This window comes from Leucoraja erinacea, chromosome 14 (genome assembly GCF_028641065.1).
Source record: "Leucoraja erinacea ecotype New England chromosome 14, Leri_hhj_1, whole genome shotgun sequence".
NCBI lineage: Eukaryota > Metazoa > Chordata > Chondrichthyes > Rajiformes > Rajidae > Leucoraja > Leucoraja erinaceus.
The window spans coordinates 1,583,877-1,606,169 of record NC_073390.1 but is presented as its reverse complement, the minus strand read 5'-3'; the positions used below and the strand labels follow the sequence as shown (position 1 = coordinate 1,606,169).

Genomic DNA, 22,293 nt, shown 5'->3' with positions numbered 1-22,293 from the left:
TTTACAATTGATGAAATGGATTTAAATGCATTATACAATGAAATTCTTCCGTAAAATGTTGTTGAAAATATCTAAATCATGTAAAAGTATCAGCCCCCAATGCAGATGTAGATAGTGTTTTGAGATGCAGCATGCCACAGGCCGACGGTGCACTGAGTCCATGCGATCACTCGTTCACACCAGGTAGGCTGCAGTATGCCCCGCGGCTAAAGACCGGCACTGGCGAGCCGCGGCCACACATGACATCACGCCGGGCTTGCAGCCGGGGAACCAAGAACCCGCCCGGAGAAGTCGCCAGACCCAGCCCCTGCTCACCCCATGGACCGACAGGAGTGAGTCGGACAGAGGAATGGTACTTAGATGGGCATTGATTGGCAGTGCACCCCCTCAACGGTGGAGTGGGCCTTTGGAGGCTCTGCAGCAGCCTGGGGCTGGGCTGGAGCGGACGCTGCTCCAAGATGTCCCAGCACGTGGCCCGGACAGGACCTGCAGCGACACATGGCAGTGATGTACGGTGGAGGACTACAATGGTCACATATTACTGGATTCCAGCATCTGCAGTTCTTTGTGTCTCCACCTATCACTTGCCAGGCCACGCCAACTCGCTTTACCAGTTTTCTCTCCTCTACTCCACAGTATCGCTGCGGTAGAGTTGCTGCCTCACAATGCCAGAGACCTGGGTTCGATCCTAGCCACGGGTGCTGTCTTTGTAGAGTATGTACATTCTCCCTGCGACCCCTTGGGTTTTCTCTGGGTGCTGCAGTGTCCTCTCACATTCTAAGGACATGTAAGTTTGTTGGTTAAACATTATCCCTAGTGTGTAGGATGTCGTGTGTGGACGTGGCGTGGAAGGACGAGAAGCTGAAGCAAAGAAGTCGAAGCCAAATAGCCAAATGGAAATGAAGCCGAAACGCCAACAAACCGAAAGGGCGAGACGATGAAAAGCAAATTCACCGAATGGCCGCTCTGTCGAAACGCCACCTGACTGAAAGGCTGCATCGCCTACAAGCCAATTAACAGAATGCCACTCTCCCGAAAAGTCAAATAATGGCGTGTGGGAAAATGACGCCACCCTCCCATCCCCACAAGCCAGTGATGTGATGGAGGCTGGGGTCTGGAACAATCGCTGACAAGTCCCGCCCCCCGGCGACGTCATGTCCGTTATTTGACTTTTCGACAGAGCGGCATTCGGTGAGTTTGCTTTTAGGCGACGCAGCCTTTCGGTTAGTTGACTTTTAGGCGTCCCGCCCTTTTGGGCGTCCCGCCCTATAAGTTCGTTGGCGTTTCGGCTTCGTATGCTTTCAGTTATATGGCGTTTTGGCTTTGTTTCCATTCGGCTATTTGGCTTCGACTTCTTTGCTTCGGCTTCTGGTCCTTCAACGCCACGTCCAGGTACCGTAGGATGTAGTGCTAGTGTACAGGTGATTGCTGGTCGTGGTGGTGTGGTCAACCGAAGGGCCTGCTCTACGCTCTAATTTTGTTTTAGTTGCTAGAGACACTAGTTGCGTGAAAGCAGGTCCTTCGGCCCACCGAGTCCACGGCACCCAACACTAGTTCTATCCTACACACTAGGGACAATTTGCAGAAAACAATTATCAAAACCATGAACTAAGACTTGAAGGGCCCCGACCCAAAATGTCGTCTGTCCATTCCCTCCACAGATGCAGCCTGATTTGCTGAGTAGCTCCAGCTCTTTGTTTTTTTTTACCCCAGAGGGCAAACAAGATCGTATCTGGTAAAGGTTGAACAAGTTAGGGCTTTATTCTTTGGAGCGCAGAAGGTTAAGGGGGGACTTGATAGAGGTTTTTAAAATGATGAGAGGGATAGACAGAGTTGACGTGGATAAGCTTTTCCCACCGTGAGTAGGGAAGATTCAAACAAGGGGACATGACATGAGAATTAAGGGACTGAAGTTTAGGGGTAACATGAGGGGGAACTTCTTTACTCAGAGAGTGGTAGCTGTGTGGAATGAGCTTCCAGTGAAGGTGGTGGAGGCAGGTTCGTTTTTATCATTTAAAAATAAATTGGATAGTTATATGGATGGGAAGGGAATGGAGGGTTATGGTCTGAGCGCAGTTATATATGGACTACGGGAGAATTATGTGTTCGGCACGGACTAGAAGGGTCGAGATGGCCTGTTTCTGTGCTGTAATTGTTATATGGTTATATGGTTGGTGCCACAGATGCATAACACAAAACTACCATGAATTAATGAATGTGATAGGAAGGACTGCACATGCTGGTTTAAACCGAGGATAGACACAAAATGCTGGAGTAACTCAGGGGGACAGGCAGCATCTCTGGTGATGGTTTGGGTCGAGACCCTTCTTCAGATCAGAACTGAAGAACTGAAGAAGGGTCTCGACCCGATACATCACCCATTCATTCTATCCAGAGATGCTGCCTGTCCTGCTGAGTTACTCTAGCATTAATTAATGAATTATGTGTCAAAACTAATCCAATGGTTAATCACACAATTCTACCCAATATAATGATGTGTGATTATGTGAAATGCATCAGTTTGATGCTAATTCAATACGAAACATTCAATTGTTACTAAGAGAGAGAGCACTCGCCACCAATACGAAAATGTAGTTGAAAATCCACAGAAAATTCTATGGGTTTTTCCAGTGTTTTATGCGGGGTTATTTCCAGAAATCAGTTATAACCAACATGCTGTTTCCCCTTTGTTAGTCGGTCAAACATTGGTATGTACTTAATCATAATTTCGCTGTAAATTAGATGAATAATTTCCTAATACATGAACATGCAAGAAAGCTTTGATGTTGACCATATGTGCAGAATGTTGCATTTAACAAGCTCCTGCAATGTCTCTCAAAAGACGATGACCGTATATTGAAGTCCAGTTAAATCTGTCAGTGAGACCAAACATAGACATGGCGACTGTTTTTGCTCGGTCCCCTACTGGATTTCCCGGTTGCTAATCATTTTAAATTCTCTTCACATTCTCATACTGATCATTCTGTCCTGGGCCTCCTCCTTTGCCAGAGTGAGGCCACGCGCAGACTGGAGCAACAGCACCTCATATTTCGCTTGGGCAGCTTACAACCCAGCGGTATGAAATTTGATTTCCCTAACTTCAAGTAACCCCTGTATCCCCTCTTTCTCCGTCCCTCCCTAATCCACGTGTACCAGTTCAAATTTGTCTTGTTGAGTCTCATTGTCCGTAACTCATTTTCACCTATCTACAGGTAACAATAGCCTATTTCATTTATCATCCTTACTTTTTAGCAGATCTTACATTCATTTGTTCTATATCTCTCTATATCACCATCTTTGCGTCTTGTTTCCCTTTCCCCTGACTCCTAGTCACCTTTTCCTTTTCTCTAGAGATGATGTCCGACCCGCTGTTACTCCAGCTTTTTGTCTATCTTCCATTTAAAACAGTATCTGCAGTTCCTTCCCATACACCTCAAATTCTGCATGGGTAGCTTACAACCCAACGGTATAAACATTGAATATCGGTGAGACCAAGCGTAGACTCAGCGACTATTTCGCTCAATATTTATTCTTGCTGAACCAAGACTTACTGAATGTCCCATTGCTAATTCCTCGCCCAATTCCCAGACTAACATTTCTGCCCTGCACCTCCTCCATTGCCAGAGCAAGGTCACAAGCAAAGTGGAGGAACAGTACCTCATATGTCACTTCGATAGTTTACAAGCCAACGGTATGAACATGACGTTCCCCAGCCTCGCACGCCCTGATTTTATCTTCTCCCCAAAAAACCATATACACAACTGCCCTTGTTAATCCTGGCTAAATCGGAGCAGCCAGGACTTCAAAATGGGGTAAAGTTTCAGGGTTGCTGGGAGATTTGGTCAATTTGGAGTTGCTCTCTGCAGAGCTGGGACAAGCTGTGAAGAGGTGCCAGAGAGTCTGGAGCTTAGATACAATTTGCATGCAAAGAATGGGATATCTGCAAACCCTGTCAATTAGGTGCAAAATGCATAGAATGGATTGGATGGCTGCAAACCAGACATACACCTTATAAATAATTGTAAATAATGTTGTAGAGTTTGACTTTGCTGAGTGTTGATTGGATGAGGTATTGAGCCTTGTCTGGGTTTCTTGCAGATCAGGGTAAATGTTTCTAAGTTGGCTTCGTTACGAAGTCCGGTTTGAATACAATGTATTAAGCTGTTGTATCATTGGGTTAGGGAAATGTCTGTCATGTATGGGGTTAATCGATATCTGTAATTGGGTTATTAAGAGACCACCCCCAAGTGATTCAGCCCCTCGAGGTCCCGGGACATTTAAAAGTCTGCTACTACGAGGTCCAGGGTCGATCTTCTGGGAGAGCGCTTTGGACTGTGTGAACTTGTGGAGTGTCTCTGTCTGAGCGAGACCTAGAGGCTTGAACAGGCAGACACGAGGATCAAACCCGCGGTGGGATAGGTACAGTAGTTGAACTGTGACGTGCTTTTGGTAAAATAAAGATTAGTTGTTTCAAGTGTTTTTACTGAAACTAGACTGGGGGGGGGGGAAGCTTAGAAACGAGCAATTTACTCACTGGCAGACCCATTGTTTCTGCCTACTGCTGTCCCACTGAATTAATTTCCACACACCTTGACTCCATCCTATCCCCCCTGGTCCAATCCCTACTAAACCCATCCCCCGCTCCCTTGTGCCCCCATCCCACCTTTTTTAATCCCACCCCTCTCCCTTGTCCTCCATGTGCACTTGCACCTATTTCCTGCCACCCCATCGCCTTCCACTTACATTCTACAGGTGCACAGTAGAGAGCATACTGACTGGTTGCATCGTGGGCTGGTTCAGAAACTCGAACGTCCAGCAGCGGAAAAGACTGCAAAAAGTAGTGACCACTGCCCAGTTCATCACTGGCTTGGACCTCCCCACCATCGAAGGGATCTATCGAAGTTGCTGCCTCAAAAAGGCAGCCAACATCGTCAAAGACCCACACCCATCCTGGCCACACACGTATCTCACCATCGGGAAGACGGTACAGGAGCCTGTAATGTCCACGTGCAGGAACAGCTTCTTCCCTACAGCCATCAGGCTATTAAACATGACAGCAAATAAGCTCTGAACTACAACAGACTATTATTATTATTGCACTATATTTGTTATATATTTAATATGTGTGTATGTGTACACACACACTGGACTTTATTTCTCCTGCTATGTACTATGTTTACATATTCTGTTGTGCTTCTTTGTTTAAGAAGGAACTGCAGATGCTGGAAAATCGAAGGTAGACAAAAGTGCTGGAGAAACTCAGCGGGTGCAGAAACATCTATGGAGCGAAGGAAATAGGAAACGTTGACTATTTCCTTCGCTCCATAGATGCTGCTGCACCCGCTGAGTTTCTCCAGCACTTTTATCTACCTATGTCATTGTCCTATCTGGGACACATGACAATAAAACACTTGACTGTTGAATCCTCTAGCTTCACAATTGGCAACTTTTCAATCCTTTTGTCACATTCCTCCAGTCTTTTCATTTTAGGCCTGAGTCCAACCATTTGCCTATCAAAATGGCCCATCATCTATATCCACCTATTATTTGCCAGGCTTTGTCCTGCCCTCCTCTCTTCCAGTTTTCTCCTTCCTCCCTCCCCACAATCATTCCGAAGAAGGGTCCCGACCTGAAACGTCACCGATCCATGTTCTCCTGATATGCTGCCTGTCCCCCCCCCCCCCCCCAAGTTACTCCAGTAGTATGTGATTTTTTGTTAGGTAAATCAAAATCTGTAGTTGCTTGTTTTTAAAAAATTTCAACCAACAGTCTTTTTTCACAGCTTTGAGCCCGATGTAATGTTTGCAAAAAAATCATTTTGGAACGAAAGAAAATGTAAAAGTTCTCTGAATTCCTCACACAGCCCACAATATGCTTGTGAGTTAATTAGTTTCTGTTAATTACCTGTAGTGGGTAAGTAGCAGGAAAATTAATAGAATTAGGTGAGTAGGCGAGAGAATAGTGAACAAAACAGTGAATGGGACTGAGAGAACCAGCCAAGACCTAAATGCTCTCTAGTATTTGATTTTTCCACCCTGGGACAAAGGTTCTGCTGACTACCATATCCATGCCTCACATAAATCGTTATGCTTCTTCCAGGCTCCCCAGCAACCTTGGCATTCCAGAGAAAACATACAAGATTATTATAAGTTCTCATTGAAACATATAAGATTATTAAGGGCTTGGACACGCTAGAGGCAGGAAACATGTTCCCGATGTTGGGGGAGTCCAGCACCAGGGGCCACAGTTTAAGAATAAGGAGTAAGCCATTTAGAACGGAGACGAGGAAACACTTTTTCTCACAGAGAGCGGTGAGTCTGTGGAATTCTCTGCCATAGTGGAGGCAGGTTCTCTGGATGCTTTCAAGAGAGAGCTAGATAGGGCTCTAAAAAACAGCGGTCAGGGGATATGGGGAGAAAGCAGGAACGGGGTACTGATTGGGGATGATCAGCCATGATCACATTGAATGGCGGTGCTGGCTCGAATGTCCGAATGGCCTACTCCTGCACCTATTGTCTATTGTCTAAAACAATGCAAGTCTATCCAGCCTCCCGCTCTAGCTAATATCCCCTAATACAAGGATTATTCTGGTACGACTCCTCTGCAGAGTTTACAAAGCCTCTACATCCTTCCTGTAGTGGGGTGACCAGAACTGCACGCAATTCTCCAAATGCAGTCGAACCAATATAGTCATAAGACCCTGAGGCAGAGAATTCCACAGAGCAGGAGTCTGGGGGGTGATTTTATAGAGATGTATATAATCATGACAGGGATAGTTAGTATGACTACACATAGTCTTTTACACAGGGTAGGTGGGGGGTCAAGAACCAGCGGGCATAGGTTAAAGATGAGAAGCGAAAGGGTTAATAGGAACCTGAGGGGCACCTTTTTGACACAGAAGGTGTGAGGTTTTGGAATGAGCTGACAGAGGGGTTATTTGAGGCAGGTACTACAACAGCATTTAAAATACATTGGAACAGGTACATGGATAGGAAAGGTTTAGGGAGAAGGTACACAAAAATGCTGGAGAAACTCAGCGGGTGCAGCAGCATCTATGGAGCAAAGGATATAGGCAACGTTTCGGGCCGAAACCCTTCTTCAGACTGATGGGGGGTGGGGGGGCAGAAGGAAGGAAAAAGGGAGGGAGGAGGAGCCCGAGGGCGGGGGGGATGGTAGGAGACAGCTCGAGGGTTAAGGAAGGGGAGGAGACAGCAAGGGCTAGCAAAATTGGGAGAATTCAACGTTCATGCCATCCGGACGCAAGCAACCCAGGTGCTGTTCCTCCAATTTCCGGTGTTGCTCACTCTGGCAATGGAGGAGACCCAGGACACAGAGGTCGGATTGGGAATGGGAGGGGGAGTTGAAGTGCTGAGCCACCGAGAGTTCAGGTAGGTTATTGCGGACTGAGCGGAGGTGTTCGGCGAAACGATTGCCCAACCTCCGCTTAGTCTCCCCGATGTAAATCAGCTGACATCTAGAGCAGCGGATGCAGTAGATTTAGGAAGATATGTGCCAAACACAGGCAGGTGGGACTAGCGTTGATGGGGCATCTCAAGTTAGGCCCAAAGGCTTGTTTCCGTGCTGTATGACCCGATGACTTTATCTATGAAATCAATCCTAAAAGTAGTTCATATTCAGAAATAAATTGTACAGTTTATGAAGCTTGGTAATGGGTAACCTCGTGCTATTTGTCCAAGTCTTCAGTTTTTTCAAATTGATCAAATAAATTCATGATACATATGGTGTCGTTATATTTGCTATTGTCTTTAGTGGTCCGGTGTCAGATATGTGGACAACATGCGCGTCTCACAGATTATCGGATTCTAAGTAGAGCCTTGATGCTGGGGTTGCTAGCCGGAAGTTCACGTTCACAAGTTATAAGAGTAGAATTAGGCCATGAAGCCCATCGAGTCTACTCTGCCATTCAACCACGGCTGATCTCTGCATCCTAATCCCATTTTCCTGCCTTCTCCCCATAACCCTTGGCACCCATTCTAATCACAAAACTGTCTATCTCTGCATAAAATATCCACTGACTTGGCCTCCACGGCCCTCTGTGGCAATGAGTTCCAAGGTTAACTACCCTCTGACTAAATAAGTTCCTCCTCACCTCCTTTCTAAAAGAGCACCCTTTAATTCTAAGGCCATGAGCCCTGGTCCTAGACTCTCCTACCAGTGGAAACATCCTTTCCATATCCAATCTATCTATGCCTTTCATTATTCTATAAGTTTCAATGAGATCCCCCCTCAACCTTCTAAGCTCCAGCGAGTACAGGCCCAGTGCTATTAAACACTCATCATATACTAACCCACTCATTCCTGGAATCATTCTTGTAAACCTCCTCTGGACCCTCCCCAGAGCCATCACATCCTTCCTCAGATATGGGGCCCAAATCTTATGCTTAAGATCATCCAAGAATTTGAAGACTTTACAGAGATAGCCCAAGTTGCACTTCTCCTCTGCTCACAACTGATCAATAGACACTGAAAGCTGGAGTTACGGCATCTCTGGAGAAAAGGAATAGGCGACGTCTCGGGTCGAGACCCTTCTTCAGGCTATAACTTGGATTGGACAAGTAAATACACACTCACACAGATGTCTTCCATGAGAGACACTGAAGTTCCAGACCAAGTCGTCATAAATGGATTGATCAATGCTGTGAATCTTTAACATAACATGCGTCAAGATGAAAGAGCTTCAAATTTTAAATAAAGGGAATATTCTTTTTTCTTCTTGAAATTGCATGTTTCTAACAGAATCTACTAAGATTCAGGAATATGTCCACTTTTTTTTTTTTCCCTTTTCCTCTCTTATATCTTTATTCACTCTTGGCCACAGTACGTTGGTGGTCGAGGGGTCCTATCTTTTCACTTTTCACTTTCTCCTTCTCTTGTTCTTTCTCTCTTCTTTTCCCTCATTTTCAGGTTAAGGGGTCAAAATTGAAGCTGTACAATAATTGTATGATTTTACACGCCAAATGTTTTATTCTTGTACAATTGCTTCTAATAAAAATAATAATTTACAAAAAATCAAAAAAATCTACCAAGATCAATAATTTTTGACATCGCAGCCAACCCGAGCTTTGAAGTAATAATTATTACAGATGATTTTCTCCAAATCATTTTAATTTGGTGATTCTCAGTTTCCCAAGACCACTTCCACAAAAAAGATAATACTCACATCATGTGTTACAAATATTTCCTAGATTTGTTAAGTGAGTCTCCTATTACGACAAAGGTAAAATAAACTTTGCCTTCGCAAATTTTCAAAAAATTCTCAAAATACTCAAAACATCATCGCAATAACACAGCGACCTTAGAGCCACAAAAGCATCCAAAGTTGCTTAATCTAATGCAACGCTGAGGCAATGTAATATATGAGACAGCTTCTATATGTAGAGACAGAATTTCATGACTACAGCAATTTGTTGAGTAGGTTCTGCCTTCTTACAAAATATTTCTAATATCCAGTTATGTGCATTATGGATATCTACATCTGAAGAGCTGACGAGTGGTTATTTAAACAGAACGACATTTCTAGCTGTAATAAGGGAATACTTTATGACATCAAAGCTGTTTTATGATGATGGTTAGGGGAAAAAACCACTGGAGACAGACTCTGCACTGCTGTTTTTTCTGGAATATTATAACTGGTGAATTCTGATGTTTTTTTAAACATGGTATGCAGCAAGACTAGGATTTTATCGCCCGCCCTAATTGGTAGTGGAAGGATGCTAGGTCTTGTGTTCTTGGCTGTCTAATATTTCAAACTCATAGAAACTTTACACATAAAATAGGCCTCACGAATCACCCTGTGAAAGTGGGGGTGGATAATGTGGTATTATGCAATATAGTGTAAGGCTGAGCAGAGGGGCACTAGGACCCTGTGTGCCAGAAGCCAGGCTCCAGTAACCGGATGTGCCTGGAACCCAGGGGGGTGGGCAGTTAGAGAGAGGCCTGGGCTTACACGAGGCTGTTGCAGTTGCTGCTGTTATTGTACAGATTAAAGGTATACTCTGTTTACGTCGTGGTACGAGCCTTATTACAAGCATAACTCGACATGGTGCCAGAACTGGGAGACTTGTAAGCAAGAAAATAAATAAAGAAGAAGAGGACGGTGTATCGTTTTGGCGGGAAATAGGAGACGAGCTGGCAGATATGGCGCAACCTACACCAACTGCTACGTTCACAATACAACCTCCAGAGCCATTCGATTTTACCAAGCCACAAGAATGGGAGCGTTGGATCAGGAGATTCGACCGCTTCAGGCTTGCAAGCAATTTAAACGCGACGTCGGCAGAAAACTAGGTGAACACGTTAGTGTATTGCATGGGCGATGAAGCAGAAGATGTGCTAAAGGGGCTAACGTTAACTGCAGATGAGAGGAGGGTGTACACGGATGTCAAGGCAGGCTTTGATGCATTTTTTGTGCCTAAAAAGAATGTAATCTATGAAAGAGCCAAGTTCAATCAGCGTGTGCAACTGCCAGGAGAAATGGTGGATTCCTTCATCACTGCTCTATACGGATTAGCTGAACACTGCAACTATGGACAGTTACAGAACGAGCTGATCCGCGACAGGTTAGTGGTTGGGCTGAGAAACGTCTCATTGTCCGAAAAGCTACAGCTAGACAGAGACCTAACCCTTGAAACTGCTATAACAAAGACAAGGCAGTCTGAAGAAGTTAGACGACAGCGGTTTGACTTAAGAGGAGAAAATAGCAGTGCTAGCAAGTGCTCAAATGTTGATGCTGTGCATGATAAAAGCTACAGAAAACCCAAATTTCCCTCAAAGCCTCAGCCACAAGCACAAACACCAGGCAAAAATAAATTTAATACACAGCCACAGCCAGGTTCAAAGGCCTGCTATAGATGTGGAAAAATGCCCTCACATGGAAAATTGGAATGCCCTGCTAAAGATGCTGTGTGTCACAACTGTGGCAAAAAGGGACATTATGGCAAAGTGTGCAGAAACATTGCAAAATCTCTCAATGCTGTCACTACAGAGGAAGAAGAGAGCTTTTTCCTGGGATCCGTGGATGCTGGAAAAGACCCATGGACGGTGCAGCTACAAGTGAGACAACAAAAAGTGTGCTTTAAAATAGATATTGGTGCTGATGTGACCGCCATGCCAGCAGAGGTGTACCATGACATTACAGGGGGGCATGATGTGAAGTGCCTGGCAGTGTCGACACGCCCACTGTTTGGGCCAGGGGGCAATGCACTCTCTGTCCTGGGCGTAGCCAGAGAAACACTGCGCAGAGGCAACAAGACAGCCATAGAGGACATTTATGTAGTAAAAGACCTCCACACTGCACTGGTGGGAAGACCTGCCATAGAAAGGCTTCAGCTTGTGTGCAGGGTTGACGGCATCACCTTGGGATCAGAGGACACCAACATCTATGTAGACTCTGTCATCAGCAACATTCCTGTCAGTGGAGATTATCTGAGCAGCCTACGGGAGCACCTACAGGCAGACAGCACATGCTCTGCACTGATGGAGTACTGCACAGACGGCTGGCCCGACAAAAGCCAACTGCAGGGTGTGCTGAGACATTACTGGGCTGATAGAGCAGTGCTGACTGTGCACGATGAGCTGCTGCTGCGGGGCACGAGGCTCGTCATCCCATCAGCCTTACAAGGTGATGTGCTGCAGAGACTACATGAGGGACACCTGGGGGTGACAAAGTGCAGGGGCCGGGCCAAACAGACGGTATGGTGGCCAGGACTCAGCAGCCAGCTGAATGACATGGTGCTGAAATGTAGAACCTGCATCCAAGAGCGAAGGAACGTCAAAGAGCCGCTGATGCCAACGGAGATGCCAGACAGGCCTTGGCAAACCTTGGGAGCTGACCTATTCGCGCTGAAAAACAAGACTTATCTATTAGTCGTAGATTATTTCTCAAGATATGTGGAAGTTGCGCTACTATCACCCACAAGGTCCACAGATGTGGTGGTGCACCTGAAATCCATATTTGCTCGTCATGGAATTTGTGAATTTCTTAAAAGTGACAATGGGCCCCAGTTCTCAGGTAGCCACTTTAAATCCTTTGCAGCAGGGTATGGCTTTATGCACATCACGAGCAGCCCCAGGTTTCCTCAGAGCAATGGGGAGGCGGAACGCGCTGTACAAACCGTGAAAAACTTGCTAACAAAGGCGTCAGACCCATATCTTGCATTGCTGGCCTACAGAGCAACCCCTCTACGGAACGGCTATAGCCCAGCCGAGCTGTTGATGGGGCGCCGCCTCCGCACTACAGTTCCTGCCCTTCCAACCCTGCTGAATCCAGTTTTGCCTGACTACAACGCGCTGGGGGCCAAAGAAAGGGAGAAGAGGTGGAACGACGCAAGATCCTTTGACAAGAGGCACGGAGCGAGAAATCTGGAGCCACTAATACCTGGGGAGGATGTGTGGATCACCGATGCACGAGTCCAGGGCAAAGTGCTATCTACACACAATGCACCTCGCTCTTATATCGTCCAGGTGCCTCAGGGCACACTGAGGAGGAACCGGCAGCACTTGGTGCCGCTGCAGACCAACAGTGAGGTAGTCGACGCGGATGAGCCACCGGTGGGAGAAGAGCCAGCTCCACCAGAGCCAGCTCCACCAGACCCAGCTCCACCAGTGACAGCATCACCCAGCGGAGAGGGCCCCACCACAGAGACTGTGCGGACAAGGTGTGGGAGAGAGGTTAGAAAGCCGCAGAGACTTGATTTGTGATTTATTGATCTGTTTTCTACAATAAAGAAAAAGAGAGAGTGAAATGTGATGTGAAAATGTTATGTAAACCTGTTACATTTACCTGAAACCTGAAAGAATAGTTCACAGTATGGTAACGTGTAAGTTATTTTATTTCTATTTTGCATGCTTAGATCAGGGACAGGTCTTCCAGCAAAAGGGCAAAATAAACCCCTTAAGACCTGCAGAGACAAAGGTAGTCCACCCTTTGTTCTCAAAGAAAGGGAGATGTGGTATTATGCAATATAGTGTAAGGCTGAGCAGAGGGGCACTAGGACCCTGTGTGCCAGAAGCCAGGCTCCAGTAACCGGATGTGCCTGGAACCCAGGGGGTGGGCAGTTAGAGAGAGGCCTGGGCTTACACGAGGCTGTTGCAGTTGCTGCTGTTATTGTACAGATTAAAGGTATACTCTGTTTACGTCGTCGTACGAGCCTTATTACAAGCATAACTCGACAGATACCATGTTGAACTGGGCTGCCTTACATGTTGAAGAGTTGCTGCCTTAAGGGCCTGTCCCACGAGCATGCGACTGCATGCGGCGAGCGCGACCAAACCGGAAGTGGGGGCCGCGCGGAGGTCGAGTGGTCCCCGTACAGGGCCTGTCCCACGAGCATGCGACTGCATGCGGCGAGCGCGACCAAACCGGAAGTGGAGGTCGAGTGATCCCGTAAGTGTTGACGTGAAGTTCGAGCGAAGTCTGCGGGAAGTTCGCCTGTGACGTACGGCGTTAAGACGCTGCGTACGGCGTCAAGACACTGCGTACGGCATCGAGACGCTGTGCACGCCCGTCGTGGTGGTTCATACGGCCTCAATGCGGCTGCGGGCCGACAGGCCATTGCCGCGCACAATGTTTGGACAGTGTCAGTTTTTTGGAGCCTCGCGCGATGATGGGACCAGCTCCGCACAACTCCATACGGCTCCGGCGATTGAAGTGGGACCGGACCCGCGAGGCCGTACGGCTCAAGCGACCACGTTAGGTCGCATGCTCGTGGAACAGGCCCTTTACAGTGCTTACAGCGCAAGAGACCTGGGTTTGATCCCGACTATGGGTGCTGTCTGTACGGAGTTTGCACATTCTCCCCGTGAGTTTTCTACGAGATCTTCATTTTCCTCCCACACTCCAAAGTCGTACAGGTTTGTAGGTTTACAGTTCCTTCCTACACATGATACTTGGGCAACTTGCTCGGCCCATTAATGCACAACGCCCTCAAATTTCTATACCATTGAAGTAACAAATCTCAAACAACAAATGTTTGTATTAAACAAGAGAAGTATTAAACGAGCTAGTTAAACAAAGTATTTGATTGTTATACCTGTGGAAACAGGAGATACAGGTATACTCAGTCGGTTGAGGTCACTGCGAGTCGGCTGCCCTGCCAGCAGCACGTTCGTTATTTTAACTTCTTTCATTTTTTAAATTATGACCACATGTTTGTTTTAGTGTCTCTTGGTATGTGGGGGGTGGTGGGGGAAAAGGGGGGAAACTGTTTTTCAGTCTCTTCCTCGACAGAGAGGCAACTTGTTCTATGTCGCTTCTCCGCTTCTCGTGGCCTAACAGCTTGGATTGGAGCGGCCTTTCCCAGAGTCGGGCCCAGAGCTTCAGCAGCGGGCGCAGCATGGACTTTTCCAGTGTGGAGCGGGGACGAACCCTTGCCGGGGGTCACCAGAAAGGAGTGCTCCAATCACTGGCCTGGTGACTTTCGCATCATGGGGCTGTGGTCTGCGGATCTTCTAGCCGCGGGCGTGGCGTGGATTTACCATCCGCAGTCTGGGATCCCTTACCGGGGATCGCCGGAGAAGAGCTCCGGCCAGCGGCCTATAATATCCTGAAGCCGGGGTCTCCAGTAAGAAAGTGGCCGATTCGGGCACTCCACGCAAAGGAGTGTGTTCGACCATCCCGACGTCTGAGTTCCGAACATCCCGACGAGAGGGCCTGCACATCTGGCTGTCCGTAGCGGAGACTATGGAGGGTTTATGGCCTCGACAATGGATGAACGAAAGGGGAGGACTGACTAAACTTTGAGCCTTCCACCGCAGTGAAGAATGCTATGGTGGATGTTTGTGTTAAGTTCTATTGTGTTCGTTTTTCAACTGTTTCGCTACTAGCAAATTAAATGTGATGACTAAATTTGACTTTGACTTTGATATCTGCACTTATCTCCACCACACAATCAGTGCCATTACTGGGTTAAGTTGCCTCGATTCTGCCTCAATGAATGTTGACATTAACTGAAGTTGATGCTCCAACTTAGAATATTCTAAATGCTTCCCACATCAGCTATCAATACGACTTTGAAATAAAATGACCTATTTTGCATCATGGCATGCTTAATTCTAATTTAATGATGATTAGAAACTGGTTCAAGACTTTTCAAGCTGATTTCATATAGAATATTTAGTCAAGGACATTATCATCACTTAAAAATTCAATGGATTCAGACATTAGAGACTTCAAACATGTTTCCAGATTGTTAAAATAACCTAAAACCTCGCCTAAAGAACTTAGTGTTACAAAAATTATTCTAAAATCTTGATGTAGAGTAATGTAGCAAAATAATATTCTTGTCTTTAAAATCAGTTCAAACTAATTCATTGAAAAACTTACTGAAAAAAAAGCAACAAGTTCATCTGTCAGCTTTCCTGGTTCTATTTCCATTTAATTATGTGGATGTGTTTCTGAAAGCATGAAGCAATTAAATTTGAGCCAGATAATTTGTTGTGATGTTCTCTGAAAGAACATCAGTGTCACTGGTTGAAAGGAACATCGTTTTCAATTCTGAGCCCATAAATTACTGAATGTGATTTCAATATTTGTGTTATTAATTCAACATTCAACATCTAACAAAGGATTCTAGTAAAGATAGGTTTGAAACTGTTCTGTAATCACTTCCAATTTAATGTTGAGCACACATTGCCCCCTCTCTTTCACTATGCCTCACACTATGTCACACACTCTCGACGTTGTGTGGCATAGGTTTTCTTGTGACCCTGTAATCTTTTGTGCTCTTTAAACCACTCCACGTTCATGTTTCATACGTACAATTCTCTGAAATCCCACACTTTGAGTGGAACTCACTGCCACAGAAGGCTGTGGAGGCCAAGTCAGTGGATATTTTTAATAATAATAATAATAATAACTTTATTTATAAAGCGCTTTTAGACAACATCAGTTACCACAAAGTACTGTACATGGGAAGTCAACAAAAAGTTATTACAAACTACTAAAGCCATTAAGACGACAGGACTATAAAAACAGTAAAAATTAAAAGACATTAAAAGCACTAAAACAGGAACAATGTCTCAGCCAGTGTCGAAAGCCAGTGAATAAAAGTGAGTTTTTAGGGAGGATTTAAAGATGGACAGTGAAGGGGCCTGTCTGATCTGCAGCGGCAAGGTGTTCCAGAGTGCCGGGGCAGCAACAAAAAAGGCTCTATCCCCTCTGAGCTTCCGCTTAGACCTTAGACCTTAAGGCAGAGATAGATGGATTTTTGATTGGTACGGGTGTCAAGGGTTATGGGGAGAAGGCAGGATTGAATGGTGGAGTAAATTCGATTCTACTCCTGTAACTCATGAACTTATGAACTTTCAATCATGGCCGGCATTCCCTGTGTAACTTTTTTTGACTACCATCTATTTTAATGGATTTGTAAACAAATCAGTAATTCCGCGAGTTATGCAATAAAAAGGAAACAAATTTACACCAACTCTTCAACTAATTAGGAATGTGAGGTCTAAAGTGCCAATTAATAGCAAGTAAATCAGATAAACGCACGATAAAACAATGATGGACAAGTCAAAGATGTTTCAACCAAATGGTGTCCTGTGGTTAGAACAGTTAGGTGCCAAGTCCGGCAACTATAATCATGGTGCAGGAACATTCAGTTCCTGAGGAAACTGATGCAAACAGTTACTCTGTCCAAGGGCTGCTACATGGCAAAATAACGATGCCGATTTGTAATTCTAATTGCAGTTTTTCATACAAATCAAAGTAATTATATATTCTCTGCAAAATGGTGCAAAGTGCATGTCATTTTGTTGCATTGACCATGTGGTATATGGACATTAACAAGGCAAACATGTCAATGCACTTCATTTACCCATTTACATTCCTGTTTCTTTTACAACCCTTATCTGGTAGTTGAGGCTATTATACATGATTTTAAAAGCTGTGGCTATTACGAGGAAAATTTGAAATCTGCACACATCCAACAGAATGGGTTTTTTGAGTCAAAATGTCACCATAATGATTTTTTGTATTCACACCTAAAATGACAGCTTTTAATCACATAGGTTGCTTGGGCTGACTAATAGATTTCTACAGTTACTCAAAATAGTTTTGTTTTTGAATGTAAACTTTCCCTTGTGTTGAAATGACTAATTTTAAGAGACTAAAGCATTTTTTTAAAAAGACCAACATTACAGTACATTGGTGTACTAGTGATGGGACTTGATTTCAGAAGTCCGGGTGGTGCGGTGGCATAAAGGCCTTACATTGCCTGAGACCCGGGTTCGATCCTGACTACGGGTGCTTGTCTATAAGGAGTTTGTACGTTATCCCCATGATCTGGGTGAGTTTTCTCCGGGATCTTCAGTTTCCTTCCACACTCCAAAGATGTACAAGTTTAAGTTTGTACGTTAATTGGCTTGGTATCAATGTAAATTGTCCCTAATTTGTGTAGGGCAGTGTAAGTGTGCAGAGATCGCTGGTCAGTGCAGACTCAATGGGCCGAAGGGCCTGTTTCAGCGCTGTAGCTATAAATAATAAACTAAAGGCTTTACTTCATTAAATGAATTTGGAATAAAACTTTTCAACAAGAAAGGGTACTTTAAAAACTCCCCTAGTAAAAAGTACCCAATTGTGGTTACAACCCCATCTGGCTTATAAATATCTCAGGGAATAAAACTGCCCATCCCACACCCCTCCAACCTGGTCTGGCCTACACATAATACCAAACTCATCCCGTCTGGTCGACACCTAACTTCAACTCACCTGGTCTGGCCCAAGCATAACTCGACTCACCTGGCCTACACTTACTTCCGCACCCACCTGGTCTGTCCTGCTCATAACCCCAACCCATTTGGTCTGGTCTATGTGTAATTCCAGTACCACTGCTCTGGCCTGTACATAGCTCCATATCTACCTGGTCTGGTGTATACCCAACTGCAGACTCACGTACACTAGTCTACACATAATTCCAACCTATTTGTTCTGGCCTATAACTAATGCCAGATCCACCTGGTTTAGCCTACATGTAATTTCAATCCACCTGGTGTGGCCTACACATAACTCCAGACCCACCTGGTCCAGTCTGCACCTAAGTCCGGAACAACATGCATTGGTCTACACCTAACTCCAATCCCACCGAGTCTGGCCAACACCCAACTCCAAACCCACCTGGTCTGGCCTACTCGTAACTCCAGAACCTTTATTACACTCGACTTTGAACTGCCCACTGAAATAATCTAGTTTGTCAGATCAAGAGCAATTAAGGATGAAAAATAAGCACTAGCCTTGCAAACAATATTAACAAAACTATAAATAGAAAGATATGTGGAAAAAATATAATTCCTTCTGCTTGTTCAATGTCATGTGAGCTCAGCATTTCCCAGTGGTCAGGGCCCAGGTTGGTGGTGAAATGGAATGAACTGAATTTCCCAAGTTTCTTCGGTACTGTGTGGTCAGCTGCATTGAAGGAACAATGTTTGCCTAAAGACCTTTCTAAATGATTTATTGAAAGGCTAAATTACAAATCATTTTTTCAAGGACAATTTGCAATGAGTTGAGTGTGATTTCACTCTTTCACTTGAGATGATGTGTGTTTGTGGTGTCTGTGATGACTTTGCTGCCTACAGGCTTGTTGTAACTTTTTTAATCATTTTATCTTACATTTTACAAACGAGCATTAATTGTATTAATGGTCAGTAATGTTAACTTTCATCCTTATCCACTGGGCAGTATCTGACATCTTTGTGAAACTATTTAATTACATGTGCATTAGAATGTGCACTGCAGGATTTTTATTATTGCTCTTATAATGTTGGTCGATAGAGTCATAGAGTCATACAGTGTGAAAACAGGTCCGTTAGTCCAACTTGCCCATACTGACCAACATGCCCCATCTACACTAGTCTCACCTGCCTGCGTTTGGCCAATCCCTCAAAATTTATCCTATCCATGTACCTGTTTAAATGTGTCTTAGTGATAGTAACTTCCTCAACTACCTCCTCCATACACCTGTCACCCTTTGTGCAGACACTTGGGTTCCTATTAAATCTTTCCCCCCTGCAGAGAGTGACGGACATTACCCTGTCCATCATGGACATTAGCCTCCCTACCATTGAAGGGAGTAGAGGAAGAGCTGCCTCATTCAGGTAGTGAATATCAACAGAGATCAACACCACCATGGCCACACTCCCTCTTTGCTGCGACCATCAGGAAGAAGAAACAGGAGCCCGAGAACCGCAACCTCCAGGTTCAAGAACAGGTTCATCTCATCATCTTGAGCAACACTGCACAGCAATAAACCACAAGATGCAGGAAAATATAGACCCATATTTAGATAAATCAATAAAGGTAGGGAAGTGCCTTGTTAAAACGAAGACCTATGAATTTTTAAATACTTATATAAAAAATAATAACATAACTGATATTTGGTGAATAGCAAACCCAAGTGGAAGGGAATATTCGTTTTACTCATTGGCTCATAAAACCTATTCACGAATTGACTATTTCTTATTGGATACAAAATTGATCCCGTATACGACTAAACCATCATACCATAATAGTATTATTTCTGATCATTCACCATTGACTTTTATACTTAAAATCGAGGGAATGCCGGGTATAAAACCTTCTTGGAGATTCAACACACAAATATTAAATAACCCGCAGGGTTATGAGTATATAAAAGAACAAACAAAAATTTTTTTTGAGATAAATGAGACGCCGGGTATTTCGTTATCGCTATTATGGGAAACCTTTAAGGCATACATTTGCGGTGCTATAATCTCTTATCAAAGTTTTCAAAATAAAGAAAATAAAAGAGAACTTCAGCGGATAGAACAGGAAATAAAATCACTAGAACTGGACAATGCTACTGACCCAACCATAGATAAACATAACAAGATAACCTTATTGAAATATAATCTCAATAGAATATTATCAGCAAGAGTAATAAGATTATTCCAAATTACAAAACAGGCACACTTCGAATTTGGGGATAAGCCACATAAATTATTAGCGAGGCAACTGAAGCAACAAGAAAAGGAAAATACTATCACTAAAATTAAATCTGATAAGGGTGAGCTTCTAACACTACCAAAGGATATTAATAAAATGTTTGCCCAATTTTATCATAATTTATACACAACTAAAATAAATACCGATGATAGTAAAATTACAAATGTTTTCGATAATTGTAACCTCCCTAAATTGGATAGTTTAGAACAAGAGGAATTAGGAGCACAGATTACTAGTGAAGAAATAAAACAAATAATAAACTCATTGAAAAATGGGAAGACCCCAGGACCAGATGGTTTTAGTAATGAATTTTATAAACGATTTCAGGAGTCAATTGTACCAAGACTACTCAACTTATACACGCAGGCTTATACTGAAAATATACTACCAGAAACTTTAGCAGAATCAACAATAACGCTTATACCAAAAAAAGATAAAGATTTAGATGAACCGGGTTCTTACAGAGCTATATCACTTCTAAATACGGATCAGAAAATCTTAGCAAAGATTCTAGCTAGAAGACTGAATAATTATATTAACAAATTGGTAAACCCGGATCAAACGGGATTTATGCCCAAAAGACAATCATTTAATAATTTGAGAAGGCTTTTCAATATAATGTACTCTCACAAAGAGGACATTGAAGATATTTCTGTTGTTATGCTGGATGCAGAGAAGGCATTTGACCAGGTAGAATGGCAGTATTTATATAAGGTACTCCAAAAATTTAATATGGGAGAGAATTTTATTAGATGGGTTAAACTACTTTATGATAAACCTATGACAAGAATATTAACTAATAATATGTTATCTCCAAAATTGTATTTAACAAGGGGTAATAGGCAGGGTTGTACCTTATCACCATTGCTATTTGCCCTTATGATAGAACCGCTGGCTGAAAAGAATAGAAATCATCCGAATATTCACGGATATAATACTAAGGACTCAAAGAATAAAATTTCATTATACGCTGATGATATCCTTTTATATATTACTAATACACAAACGAGTATACCCACCTTATTAACACTAATTGAGGAATTTGGTTCTTTTTCAGGATATTGAATAAATTGGAATAAAAGCGAAATTATGTCTTTAAAACCACAGGATGCGAGACACTTACTAAAATTCCCCTTCAAAATTGCAACAGAAAAATTCAAGTATCTAAGTATTCAAATTACGAGAAGACACAAATCATTATTTAGTGCCAATTTTATACAACTATTAAATATACTGAATGATATGATTAAATTTTGGAAAACGCTCCCGCTCTCATTGATAGGAAGAATTAACGCTATAAAAATTACTTTCTTACCACAATTAATATATTTATTTCAAGCGATCCCAATATTTATTCCAAAATATTTTTTCAAAAAACTAGATTCTAACATCACTAATTTTATATGGGATTACAGAGCACACAGAATTCAACAAAAGCATTTGTGTAAACCTAAAGAAGTTGGGGGTTTATCATTACCTAACTTTATGTATTACTACTGGGCAGTGCATATTAAGAGCATAATGTACTGGCTGGATAGTTCCACTCACCAGTCGGAGTGGATAAGAATGGAGAAAGAGGAGTGTTTCCCATACGATATAGGAATGATCTTGTTCTCACCGATAAAATTGAATAGTATAATATATAAGAAGAACCCAATTATTCACAATACAATAAGAATTTGGAAACAAATAAAATTATCCTTGAAATTAAATAATCTATCAGTACTAACCCCAATATTAAACAATCCTGCATTCAAACCATCTCTTATCGACAAAACATAAACAATGGGATAGACTGGGGATTAGGAAAGTAGAAGATATGTATGAATTGGGCAAATTGTTATCATTTCAACAATTAAAATCAAAATTGAAACTGAATGATAATCAATATTTTAAATATATACAGATATGTGACTTTATGAAGAAATATATACATAGATTTCAAGCTATATTTTTAGACCCTTTAGAAGAAGCAATGAATATTAAGGCTGATTCACAAAAACTAATATCATATTTTTATAATAGTATATTAAATAGAGAATTACCCTCAACAGAGGCACTAAGAGAAGATTGGGAACATGAACTAATGATAAAGATCCCGAAAGATAGATGGGAAAAGTATCTGATGAACACACATAATTGCTCTATTAATGCAAGACATCATTTAATTCAATTTAAATTATTACATAGACTATATTATTCGAAAAGGAGGTTAAATAAATTTTATCCAAACGTCTCCCCCAGATGCGATAAATGTTTGTTTCAAAACGCTAATATAACACATTCATTTGTAGGATGTACAAAGTTGAATAAAT

At 43.2% G+C, this 22,293-nt stretch overlaps 1 protein-coding gene across 2 annotated transcripts in view; it reads right to left on the bottom strand.

The window, feature by feature from the left end:
* LOC129703182 (chloride channel protein 2-like) overlaps window positions 1-22,293 on the bottom strand; it is a 496,183-nt gene that overhangs the window by 169,401 nt on the left and 304,489 nt on the right. The gene's annotated exons all lie outside the window — the stretch shown is intronic.